Below are 13,938 nucleotides of genomic sequence, written 5' to 3' on the forward strand. Positions count from 1 at the left end.
AACATATAGTAGATGTGTGTCAGTTGTCACAGTTAACATATAGTAGATGTGTGTCACAGTTGTCATACTTAATGTATAGTAGATGTGTGTCAGTTGCCACAGTTAACGTATAGTAGATGTGTGTCACAGTTGTCATAGGTTATGTACAGTAAATGTGTGTCACAAATGTGTGTCATAATTTAAGAAGCTGGACTATGTGAAGAAAAATGTGCCATCAGGATCAGAGGACGGCTCATTAACAACTTTCAACATGCAGATGACACAACCTTGCTTTCTGAAAGCAAGGAGGACATTGAAGCACTTGCTGATGAAAACCAAAGAATACAGCCTTCAGTGTGGATTGCACTTCAATACACAGAAAACCCAAATCCTTATAACTGGACCAATAGACAACATCATGATAAATGAAGAAAAGATTAAAATTATCAGGAACTTTATCTTACTTGCATCTACAGCCAACATTTCTGGAAACAACAGCCAAGAAATCAAACAATATATTAAGTGCATTAGGAAAATCTGCTGTAAAAGACATCCTTCAAGCATTAAGAGCCAAGATGCCACTTTGAGGACTAAGGGGCGCTTGACCATGCCATGATAGTTTTCAATCATATTATATGCATGTGAAAGTTGGATAATAAACAAGGAAGCCTGGAGAATAATTGGTATTGGCAAAGCATATTGAATATATCATGGACAACCAGAAAAATGAACAAATGTACTTTAGAAGAAGTACATCCAGAATACTCTTTAGAAGTGAGGATGGAGAGAGTTCATCTCAAGTATTTTGAACAAGTTATCAGGAGGGACCAGTCTCTGGATAAGGATATCATACTAGGTACAATAGAGGATCAGCAAAAACACAGCAAGAACATCAATGAGACAGATTGGTGGTGCAGATGGGAGTAGAATTAATGATACAGTAAAGTAGGGAAGGGGAAGTAGGACCTACTGCAACATATGGAGATGCTAGTCTTAGGCATTTGGATGATCCAGCTATAGAAACTCTAGGGAAGGCATAGTAAATAGGCATATAAGCTGGTAGTTGGTATTTGGACTGATAACAGAATTTCTCTTCTGAATGCTGATTGAAATCAGATTCATAATCTGAGAGTGAGGATGAGGGAAGAGACTTTGGAGGTGTGAGATGAGAGGGTAAAGTACGAATTGTCACTTAGAAGAATGGGAGAATGTATAGACTATAGGAAATAAATCAAATTCCCTGTCACTGAGTCAATTCCAGCTCATAGTGACCTTATAAGACATGCTAGAACTGCCCCCTATGAGTTTCTGAAACTGTAACTCTTTAAGGGAGCAGAAAGCATCATTTTTATTTCATGGGGTGGTTTCAAACTGCTGACCTGGTGGTTAGTTGCCCAAAGTGTAACTCACTAAAACACCTGGGTTCCAGGACTCTGGAACAACAGTAATATTATCAGGTTCATGTCGGGTGTAAGCACTTGGAGGCGGGTGGGGCCTGGATTCACCCAGGGCTGGGTTTATTGAAGCAAATCTAATAAATTGAGAAAGAACTAATATATGACATATCATGGCATTTAAGTAAGATCAGGAAGGAGATGAGGACCTGAAGGGGATGAGGGACAGGGAATGGGTAGAAGGATTTGGGGATTGTAGGCCTTAATGAGGTTGAAGGATTCCTGCAGGTGAGGTACTAAGGAAAGCGTCTGTGGAGGTCTGAGTGTGGACGCTGGACCTGAGATTACAGGAGGGTGTAGATTCTGGGAATAAGAAGGACTGGGGATTGACTCTGAGGAAAGTAGCTGAATAAGGTGGAGGACAAAATGATGAGAGAGCAGATCAGAGAAGAAAGAGCAACGTTGAAAGTGTTATTGATATTGAATGGAAATCACCAATAATAAAGACTCCAAGCATTTTGTTTGAGGGAGGGATTTTAGTCCATAAAATCTTTGACATGAGGGAATTTACCAAGAAGTTGACAGGTGGCTACTGAAAAGTGGGGAAAGTAATTGGTGAAAATAGACTGAGGATACAGGCTCAAAAGTGGACATTTTTTAGAGACAGAGAGAGAAAATGGTTTAGAAGCAATACTGATTAGAATTGCTCTTTGACTCTCAGGCACTTTCTCATGGAGGTATGCGAGAGTCCCATTTGAGATGGTCATAATCGAAACAGGGTCCTCAGGGCAGCACTGGGTTTCAGTGAGTCACTGTGGCAAAAGTTAAGGCTGGAAGACATGGTGATAATGACTGTGAGTTAGAGAGGAGTTTCTGGAGAGAAGGAGGTAGGGATAGAAGAGAAGATGCATATGTAAGGTACTGATTATTAATTGTGGTGTGAAAAATTCCTTCCCTGTTCTATTTTTGAGCATAACTGTTTAGCACAAAACAGGTCATATTATAAAAGAGCCCTCGATCAACATTGTAAGCTTAGCACAATTGTCAGTCAACGCTCTAGCCAAATGCCCTAAAGAAGAATTCTTTGATTTTTCTAGTTCTGTTTTGCCTAAGACATCTGGGAACCTTTGAATAAGAAAGCAACAAATCTTTGAAGATCTTGTCTCAGTTGGATGAAAGGCTTGGTTGGCAATGAGGAGCTTTCTCACCTGATTGCAGAGCTTAGCCCTTGTGGACTGTGAAAGAAATAGTGCCGATGGATAGGTCAACATCAAATCCAGTCAGACTCTTCTTTAACTAGCTATTGGTTTTTAAAAAGGAAATGCGCTTTGTTTTTAAATGAGGAGATTTGATTGATGGCTCATCAAAAACATATGCACATTCATTCATAGGAAACGTGTTTTTTTGCTCTTGTCAATGGCCTCTGAAAACACTTCCGAGTGGAGCTGTCATTTGGTAGATGCCGGTGATCTCAAAGAGACTCAGCCTCTGCATTTTTGTGTGTGTGCATGGTTCACGTTTCTGTTCCGGAGCAGGGTAGATGGCTAGCAGAGCCTAATGGAAGCTGGTGTTTTGTAGCATTGGGGCTGGAGTTCTACCTTCCTTTGAGAATTTTTATTTCTCAGAACACATTAATTCAGCAAGAAGGCGTTTGCTGGCAATTTTCACCAATAAAATATAAATAAATTGCCTAAGAGCAAGATGGGATTGATCCTGCCTGCTCCCTCTTAGGTCAACATTTTCTTCCTATGCTGCCAGCATGCGTCTGCTACCATTTATGTCCTAAAATAAAGCAATGTGCGGATGGAGACAAATAGAAAAGAAAATCTCATTTCCTCAAGCTACTAAAAAATGAGGAGGTTTTTGAGGGTCATAAAGAAAAGCACTGAGAATATAATTGTCAGGGACGTGGGAGGGTAAAATTCAGGGTCCACAGTTTTGACCTTTTTTTTCAGGTGCCTCTCTGAGTAACCCCCTCCAACCCCCGTAACCCCCCCTAAAGCCCCCCAAAAAACTCACTGCCATTGGGTTAACGCTAACTTAGAGCAATGCTACAGGACAGAACAGGACTGACACTGTGAGTTCCAGAGACTGTAACTCTTTAGGGAGTAGAAAGCCCCATCTTTCTCCTGTGGAGCGGTTGGTGGATTTTGAACTGCTGACCTTTCAGGCTGAAGCCCAATGTAACCACTACACCATCAGGGCTCTTCTTCTGAGTCCTTGGGATATATTAATATTTCACATTGAGTTGCTCATTGTCGGAACTTGATAAAGGGCTAATTCTTAGATATGAAAATATTTCTGCATACCAAATGAAAATGGAGCTGGTCAGCAAATTGTCAAGGCTGGGAGGAGTGGAGGAAGGTAGAGTTGAAGTGCTTGAACAGACCCTGAGGCAAGTGTAAAGAGAACTCTATAGGGAGTGGGCTTTTTTGGAGATCCTAGGCTTCAGAGGTACAATTCTGCCAGAGAATCTGGAAACCATACACGTGCCATTGGCTACTTGTGGCAGAGTGAAGTATTGCCTTCTAGCCCTAGTCTTTGTCTCATTCACTGCAGTCGAGTCAATGCTGAGGCAATGCTGACTCATAGCAACCTGTTTACCTACCTGCTTACCGGAGTAGCTCCTACCGAATGATTGGACTCTGTTAACCAGAGTAGCTCCCATGAAATGATTGGATGGGGCTATGCAAATAGGGGCTATGTGGCCCAACATGGGGACTGGTCAGTTTTAAAATCTCACTAGGTATAAAACGAGCCATTCCGAAGCAGAAAGGGGAGCTCTCACTACCATCAAGAAAGAAGAGCCAGAAGCAGAGCATATCTTCGGGACTCCAGTATTCTTTTTTTTTTTTTTTAAATCATTTTATTAGGGGCTCATACAACTTTATCACAATCCATACATATATCAGTTGTGTAAAGCACATTTGCACATTCATTGCCCTCATCATTTTCAAAACATTTGCTCTCCACTTAAGCCCCTGGCATCAGGTCCTCTTTATTCCCCCCTCCCTCCCCGCTCCCCTCTTCCTCACGAGACCTTGATCATTTATAAATTATTATTTTGCCATATCTTGCTCTGTCCGACGTCTCCCTTCACCCACTTTTCTGTTGTCCACCCCCCAGGGAGGAGGTCACATGTAGCTACTTGTAACCGGTTCCCCCTTTCCAACCCACCTTCCTTCTACCCTCCCAGTATCACCACTCACACCACTGGTCCTGAAGGGATCATCTGCCCTGGATTCCCTGTGTTTCCAGGTCCTATCTGTACCAGTGTACATTCTCTGGTCTAGCCAAACTTGCAAGGTAGAATTGGGATCATGATAGTGGGGGAGGAAGAAGGATTTAGGAACTAGAGGAAAGTTGTATTTTTCATCGTTGCTACATCGCACCCTGACTGGCTCGTCTCCTCTCCGAAACCCTTCTGCAAGGGGATCTCCAGTGGCCTACAAATGGGCTTTGGGTCTCCACTCCGCACTCCCCCCATCATTCACTATGGTAAGTTTTTTTGCTCTGATGATGCCTGATACCTGATCCCTTGGACACCTTGTGATCGCACGGCTGACTCCAGTATTCTTATGCAGTGAACTTCCTTGATCCATGGGACAGAGAGGGGGCAGTAGTAGCAGAGGTTAATGGAGAAGCAGTGGAAACAGAGGCAGCAGAACCAAGTGCCAGAGCATGAGACAATGGGAGGCTTCCTGGAAGATGGCGTGAGGAAAGCTGGGCAGGGGACTCACTTTTCCAGTGGACTGCTTTTAGGGCATCTGTTGGCAGTGCTAAAGGAGCTTTATAACACTTCTGGAGCAGGGCAGAAGTCAAGTGGTCATGTGACTGAAGGCATGCCTGTGGACACAGCTGAGACTAGTCTGCACACCAAAGAAATGTACCCTTAATATTTCTGAATCTGAAATGTAAGTCGTTAACTTCTCTAGTAAAACCATGATTGTTAGCATTGCTTGTAAGTTCTGTGTAGCCGTTACAATACATTACTGAATCCAGCAAAGTAGTAGAGTGCCATGGGGGGGTGGGGGACAGTTGTGTCTAAATTGGCAAAGGAAGGAAGAGGGTAGAGGCATTTTGACCTCCATTCACAGGAATCAGCCTTGGGCTGACGCTGATGCCGAGTCTCCTTTTTCCTGTTTGTGAAGTTAAAGGAGTTCACACACTTGATCATACCAATTTTGCACTACCTTTATTCTATTTTATGCTTTACATGGAGAACATTAGACTTTATAAAGAGTTTAGCTTAATTATAGTTTCTCCCTCAAAGTCAATCTTACCCTAGTTTTTGCTCCTCTTAATTCACTGCTTCCTGAATGCTCTTAAATAGTTGCGAAAGCTCATCTTGCTTTCAAGTAATGTATAATGCTTACTTCCTGATGCATTGTTACCTTCTTTAAAAAAATAATTTTCACTGGGGGCTCTTATAGCTCTTATAACATTCCATACGTCAATTGTATCATGCATATTTGTACATATATTGTCATCATCATTTCCAAATCATTTTCTACTTGGCCCCTTGGTGTAAGCTTCTTTTTTTTCCTCTTGCTCCCCCACCCTCTCACCATCATGAATCCTTGATCAATTATATATTGTTATTATTATTTCATATCTTACACTGTCCATTTTCTTCCTTCACCCACATTCTTGTTATTCATGCCCTTCGGGGTGGGAAGCTATATATTCAACCTTGTGATGGGTTCCCCCTTTCTCTCCTTTTCCCCTCCCTAATCATCCCCCTACCCTCATGATATCACTACTCCCACTACTGCTCCTAAGGGGTTTATCTGTCTTGAATTCCCTGTGTTGAGAGCTCTTATCTGTACCAAGGTGTGCTCTCTGGTCTAGCCAGATTTGTAAGGTAGAACTGGGTCAAGGTAGCGAGTGGGAGGAAGCATTCAGGAACCAGAGGAATGATATGTGTTTCGTCGGTGCTATACTATACCTTGGTTGAATCATCCCTTCCTTATAACCCTTCTGTGTGTGTGTGTGTGGGGGGGTGTATCTGATTTTCTACAGATGGATTTTGTGTCTCCACTCCAACCCCTGCATTCACATTAATATAGTTGTTTATTTTGGATATTTTGATACCTGATCCCAGCAACACCTCATGATCACACAGGCTGGTGTGCTCCTTCCCTGTGGGCTTATTTGTTTCCCTGCTGGATGACTGCTTGTTTAACCTCAAGCCTTTAAGACCCGGATGCTATAGCTTTTGATAGCTGGGCACCATCAGCTTTCTTCACCACATTTGCTAATGCACCCATTTTGTCTGCAGCGATTGTGTTGGGAAGGTGAGTATCAAAGAGTGCCAGGTTATCAGAACAAAGTGTCCTTGTGTTAAGGGAGGCCATGAGTAGAGGCCCAAAGTCTGTCTCCTATCTTAACATTTAACATATAGATATATGTACATTGACCTATATCCTTATCATTATAAATTGATATGTATACATGCCTATAGCTATATATACATGCCTATATTTACATATATACATGCCTATACCTCTATAAATAGCTTTTGCCTCCTATTTCTTTCCTCTATTTCCTTTCACCTTCCTCCTATCCCACTATCATGCTCATCTTCCATTTGGCTTTCAGTAATTCCTCTTAGATAAATTGCACTTGATTAAACCCTACCAGATATTATATGCCCTCCTCACCATCAATTTTAGATCTCTTGTTGTTCTTATATCCTTGAGTTTGTTGGCTCCCCACTCCCTGTCCCCGCCCCCTCCTTTCCCATGTCTCCCTGGACCCACCAGTCCCATTGTTTTCTCCTCAGGATTGCTCATCCTGCCTAGATTATGCACACAGGCATAGGGCGAGAATTGTTACTGTCAATTAAATTTCAGTTATCTCTAGGCTCTTCCTGAATGTTAACTCTTCTTCATATCTAATTTACCAGAGGAAGAAATTTTAAAACTGATGACACATAAATAATAAGACTGATCATTATTTGTATCACATAGATTTTTTATCATAGGCATTACTTAAGTTAAGCTATAGGAAAAAAGCTGTTGGTAATAAAATATATTTGTAATTTCTTGTAGGTTTGGTTTACTTTAAATAAAACATCTCTCAGCATTTTGTGAATGCTATTTACATATTATTCTAGCATTCATTATTTGATCTCTAAACAGATCCATAAATTAAGAAGAGTAAATATTAATATAGCCATACAAATGAAACTAAGGACTATGAAAGTACGTCATATATCTAGTAGTAATTTGAATTCTAATCTGCTGACTCTAGGCCATAGCAATTGAAATATTTTATGTAAATACAAAGCCTGCTTTTGTTCATGAACACTTTCCGGACAATGATTTACCATGTATTTTCCAATGTCAATATTAGATTGGCAGACAGATACTGTGTTACCATGTTCAAGATTTTCATGTGAACATTATCCAAGTATGGGCACTGAATCATAGCAGGAAACATCCCTGGGAGTTGTTGACTGTGTGACAGTGGTCAAATCACTTATATTCTCTGAGCCTTCATTTCTTTAACTGTGAAATGGGAATGCTAATGCGATCTGCCTGTTGGTCCTCGAAAGATTGCAGCTGTCAATGTTGGTCTTCGTTCTGGTTTTTCGTAAAGTATCCAGGAAAGAGACAAGTGGAGGTCCAGTGCTCCTTGCAGGTGTGTTGCACACGTAGCTGCTTTGAGATGTAAATTTCTCCTTTTGTAAAATGAAAGCGATTGAGTGAAATGTTTGTCCCTGGACCTCTTCCCTCTGCTTGGTCTGTGGGCCCTGTCCCTTTCGTCCTCTTGCCCCCTTCCCACCCCTCCTTCCAAAGTTGTCACCGTTGGAAGGCAGTTTCTTCTCAGACACAGTTGGTAACGACTTAAGGTGCTACTCTGCCTTCTCCAAGAGGTTTGCTCCCATCAGTATAGTGTTCCAAAACACCACATGATTGTATATGAGCAGAATTTTGATGTCACTGCAAGCTTCTAGGAGTGGCGTGGGTGGGTACATATATTTTAAATGTTAGACTTTCAAAACAGAGCATGGCTATGGCTGCCTCTTCTAAGGTTACTGGATGGAGACAGCCACACTGTGTGTTATCATTACATGTCAGGTAGGAATATGTCGTTGTTTTTATTGAGGTACATTTTGTATAAAATAAAACATGCCATTTTATTTTGTAATACATTCTATGTTTTCATTATTTTTTCCTTGGGATATACTTAAAATATCACACAATTTAATTGTTAAATTATAGATTTGTGGAATCATCACCACAATCAATTTTAGAACATTTTTTCCTTAGACTCATTGTTGATAGCTTCCCACTCACCCCTCTCCCTGCTGCTCTGCTCCCAGACGATCATCAATCTAACTACTGTCTATATAGAGCCACCTGTCCTGGGCTTTATATACAGAAAAGCATACACAACACAAACAGGAAGCAAACAATCAATCAAACAAACAAAAAACCTCAATAACAATGTTGGGACAAAGCACACAAAAACCTCATTCTAGGAAAAAGCATAAATATTAAAACGGAAACAACTTTCGAGTAGGTTTCAAAAGGAAAATCCAATGGTAAGGCATTACTTTTTAACCTAACTACATCTGCCACAATCAACTTTACAATACTCGCTGTCTTAGAAAGTACTAATATGTCCCTGGACTATGGTCAGAGGGGATTCACTGGAGGCTTAATCTATATGGGGACCCTGCAAATGGGCTTTTGATTTCTTTAACTTTCTGCAAACCAGGAAACATACCATTTTAAGTGTACAATCCAATGACAACTGTATACAATTATGTAATCACCACCAGAGTCAACATACAGTTTTCGTGTGCCCCTTTGTAGTCAGCTCCCCAGTCCCCAACTGCTTTATGGAATTATAGATTAGGTCTACTTTCTCTAGAATTTCCCATCATTGGACTCTCATAGAAGGTAGTCTTTGGGTCTGGGTTAGTGATGCGATAGGTTTTTGACATATTCTTCAAACAAACTAAATTCAGCTAGTGCACCCGTTTCCTAGATTGATTATTCCATTTTGAAGTCTGCATTTTGCTGTACTGAGCTCTTTAATACGGATTGCCCATGTGACCATGGTGGCCTGGGCTTGGAGCACTTTTGCTGTTTGAGTCAGAAAGAAACGTTTGCTGTTTTATTCCTTATCAGCTGCTAGTAAAGTGTAAACGTTTGGGTGGTGGAGGATTTGTGGGCTTTTCTTTTGCTGCCTGCAAAGTTATTTAACCCTTACATTTTGCAACATTGCTGATAAACTGGTGTATCTGTAAACCACTTATGGTTCAATCAAATGGCATTTAACTTTATATATATATATGCATAATATGTGCATTCACCATAGGTTCTTAAACTTATTTGGCTTATAGCCCCATTTTCAGAAAAAAAATTATTTGGCACTCCCTGGTAATTATACTCTTTAAATACATGGAGGGGATTATGAGAATGTAACACATTTCTAAGAAATAGTCATGAATTAGGGGCAGGGCTATGATTCTGGACAGAAAATGGCTTATCAGACCTTTCACTTTCAAGTATGTGCTAGACTTCATTTTTTTATATCGATGATACTATATGTAAAATTTTAGATCTTACTTTTTAACTTAACGGTTTATTTATAGTATTTCCCTACTGCATGAAAAATTCCTTATTAACATAATTGTAAATGGCCATTGTATGAATGTGTGTCTCTATATAATATATAACTAACTGCCATTGAGTCGGCGCTGACTTATAGCGACCACATGCATTTCTGAGACTGTAACTGTTTACAGGAGTTGAAAGCCTGGTCTTCCTCCCATGGAGCTGCTGGTGGTTTCTGACTGCTTAGCAGCCCAAGGTGTGATCACTACACCACCAGGGCTCCGTGTGTGTGTGTGTGTGTGTGTGTGTGTGTGTGTGTGTGTGGTTTCCTAATTCAACAAATGACATTTGAAAAGCATGAGAGGGCCTTCTCTTTGAAAGGAGATCCAATAGCACTTTTGTCCTTTCTCAATGGGTTCAGACTATGCTATGATCACAGGCATACTTGGTAGAAGGAAGCCCGGGCTGACAGCTAACTCAGTCATGTGATGTGGAGTTCTTCCTAATTTTCTTTCCTAACACCTTAAGCTTGCTTTCCCTGTGTGTGTCTTGATTTAGCAGCCATGCTTCGATGGGATTACAGGTGAGTTTCCATCTGTCAGACCTCAAATTGACAGAAATGATAAGGCTAGAAGACTTGAGTGGTTCTCCTAGAGTTATTTTGCTCCCTGTTGACAGCTGCTGCAGAAGATGGGCAATACAATTGGTAGGATTTTCCCTCTCACTCCCCTTTGGCTGAAAGAGAGCAGTGCTGTGTGACATCAATGTCAACTAGTCTTACGTGTCTGTACTCTATGTTCACACAGTTTAACAAAAATGATGCCTGCAGGCATGCTGATTTGTAGTGACATCTAAAATCCACCCAAGTGAAAATTCCTGGAGAAGGAACTAAAGATGCTGAATAAGTCCTAAATTGTGTGGAGAATGATATATTGTTCACCTGGTTATACTTACAATAGGCAACATGACAAATGCTTTCAATTTCGGTTAATCTCTGCTTCACAAATATTTTTTGAGCACTGAGCTAGGCACTGTGGGAAATGTATGAGATGCAGTTCTGCGGAAATGTGACTGCGTTTTAAAAACAATTCCAGTATTCAATGTCCAGAGCCCTTCTTTTAGAGGTTATATATTTATTCAAAGGATGTTATCCCCATTAATTTTTTCTAAACCCTCGCTTAGAGCTTGCCTTCAGCCAATAGCATTTAACAAATATTATTATAGATGCATAGATAAGTTAACTTCAACTGAGATTAGATTTAAATTTTGGAAATTATTGAAAGCGCTATGGTGTAATGTCTTATAAATGAGGTAGGCGATCAAGCTGGGTAAACACTTTTTCTGTCTACAAATGAGGTGAGACCGTAGATTACTGAGTGGATTTTGGCAAGATTCATCAACTTCAAAAGAGGAGTTCTGCTGATAGTCCATGATTTGGCAGTGTGATGACCATAAACATTGTTATAATAAGCATTTTACATTTCCCAATGGCCTTGAAGGAAAATGCTCATTTAGATATGTATCTAAAAAGTTTCAGTTCTTGTGCATTGGGTCACACCTGAAAAGTCTCCTCCCTGACTTGTCTGCCAGTTTGCTGTGCTATGGTGGCTTCTGTGTTACTATTAAATACTTAAAGCTATGCCACTGGTATTGAAAGTACCAGCAAAGCCATTTGCTTGGGTTCACACTCAATGCTCATGGAAGCAGCAGCCAAGAGATCAAAATGCATGTTGCATTAGGAAAATCTGCCGCACAAGACCTTTTTGGAGTATTGAAGAGCAAGGATGGCACATTGATGAGTAAGGTGCACCTGACCCAAGCCGTGTATAAACATATATTTTTATTAAAAATATTTTTACTTGTGTTGATTTCTAATTCCTGCATCTTATCTAAATAATAGTAGCCCAATGGTATCCGAACAACAACAAAAAAGTACCCTGTTCAACAAACACACTCTTACAAATTCTGATACTGTACCAGGTCTAGGAAAAGATGGGATTTTCACAACTTCTCTACTGTAAATGAGTATTTAAACACTGAGCAAATACGTTCCAACTTGTCAGTATCATAAAAGCAAAACAAAACAGCCATGAGAATAAACAAGTTTTAGGAAATAATGTGCATATACAGGCGTGTCATTAATCAGTCTTTAGAACATTATAGAAGGGGAAATAATAAAGGGTGTCTAATGTGCTACTCTGAGCCCAGACCAATGACTTAGAACACTTGTATCTATAAGCTCTTCTCATCACAAGGGCCCTTGAGCCCCACGTCTGGAAAGGCTGGTGTTGACAGCTCTGGAATGAAATACTGAAGGGACACACCTTCATGAAGCAAGTAAAAATGAACCATCTGGTTATTTATAGTATTGCACAAGGCCTCTGTAGGATTTACTTCTCCAATAAGAAACTATAGTAACTTCTTACTGTCTGTGTACTTCAGCCATTTCTTCCAGGTTTCTGCCTTGAGAAGCACTTTCAGAGGCTAATAGGAGACTTCTAAGACCTTGAAAATGAGTTGTAACATACACTAATTCAGTTTCTATTTTCAAGTTCAATTCTCCATTTAGATTTGCTTCAAGAATAACATGATTGCCAATATTTTTTACTTTTTCCACACCACTCTTCATAGTCTTAAGCACTGGTAAGTAAATACTAACATCAAATTCTGGAACTGTAGGTTCTTATAAATCCTTCCACAGCTTTCTAGGAAAGACTTTTATGGGAATGCCATGTGTCACAATGCGACTATTGCTTGATACGGACAACAGTTCTATAGAGACTGTGAGGCAGGAGAAATGCTTATTAGTCAGCTTGATTGTCAAGACCCTGGCATCCTGTGTAGTTTTCAAGGCTTGAGATTAGTTTTCTGGTGTCAGTTCTGCATAAACTCAGTTTTCTGTTGACATCCCTTTCATCAGAATTGCATCGAAGTTCTTGCGTGTAGTTGTTCAGACAGGTCATGTCAACGATCTTGGCCCAAAACTTCATGGCTAGACTTGCAGTTCTATCGCAGAGCCATGGTATTTTCAATTGCCTCATGTGCATGTGAAAGTTGGGCATTGAATAAAGAAGACTGAAGAAGGATCAATGCATTTGAATTGTGGTGCTGGAGAAGAATATCGAAGGTACCACGGACTGCTACAAGGACAAATCTAATTGTCTAGAAAGAAATATAAACAGAGTGCTCTTTAGAGGCAAGGATGGCAATACTTTGTCTTACATACTTTGGACGTGTTGTCAGGAGAGACCAGTCCCGCGAGAAGGACATCATGCTTGGTAAAGTAGAGGGGCGGTGAAAACGAGGAAGGCCCTCAAGGAGATGATTGACACAGTGCTGCAGCAATAGGATCGAGCATAGGCACAATCATAAGAATGACATAGGACTGGGACCAAGGTGATGACAGAATGAAGGGGAGCTCCAGACTACGACAGTCAGGGAACGAAGAATTGGGTGTCCTTCTTCCTAGACAGACTCGTTCATTCTTCAGGCACTCTTTGATAACTTGAATATTCGATTTCCTTGCCTCTTCTGCTTTCTAGAGGGTACCCGCATACTGCGTGGATGGCCCCTTTCTTCGTCTTCAAAGTCAACATAATTGCATCTTCCTGACCATTTTTCTGTAGTTACACTTCCCTCACACATAACAAGGAAAGTTTCCTACTTCTAAGCATTCATGTGTTTAGACTGCCCCCACTCAGGTAATCCAGGATAAGTTTTTCATCTTAAAGTTGTTCAATTTACTCACATCTGCAAAATTCCCTTTGTCTGGCAACGTAATAGATTTGCAGGATTAGAATATGAACACCTTTGCATATCATCGTCCTGCCTACCAAATTGGTGGCTGAGAGACGTATAAATTGGTGATTCACCATCAAGCTCAGAAGCAACAAAGCCCACATGGAAGAAGCACACCAGCCTATGCAACCACGAGGTGTCGAAGGGATCAGGTGTAAGGCATCATCAGAACAAAAAAATCTCACCATAGTGAA

General features: G+C 40.6%; 1 pseudogene; it reads right to left on the reverse strand.

Annotated features, from left to right (window-relative positions):
• Window positions 1-12,178: 12,178 nt before the first annotated feature.
• Window positions 12,179-12,863, reverse strand: LOC101643304 (annotated as a pseudogene).
• Window positions 12,864-13,938: the final 1,075 nt, after the last annotated feature.

Source organism: Echinops telfairi, unplaced genomic scaffold (assembly GCF_000313985.2).
Source record: "Echinops telfairi isolate 266 unplaced genomic scaffold, ASM31398v2 ScPeMD7_7424;HRSCAF=8462, whole genome shotgun sequence".
Taxonomy (NCBI): Eukaryota; Metazoa; Chordata; class Mammalia; order Afrosoricida; family Tenrecidae; genus Echinops; species Echinops telfairi.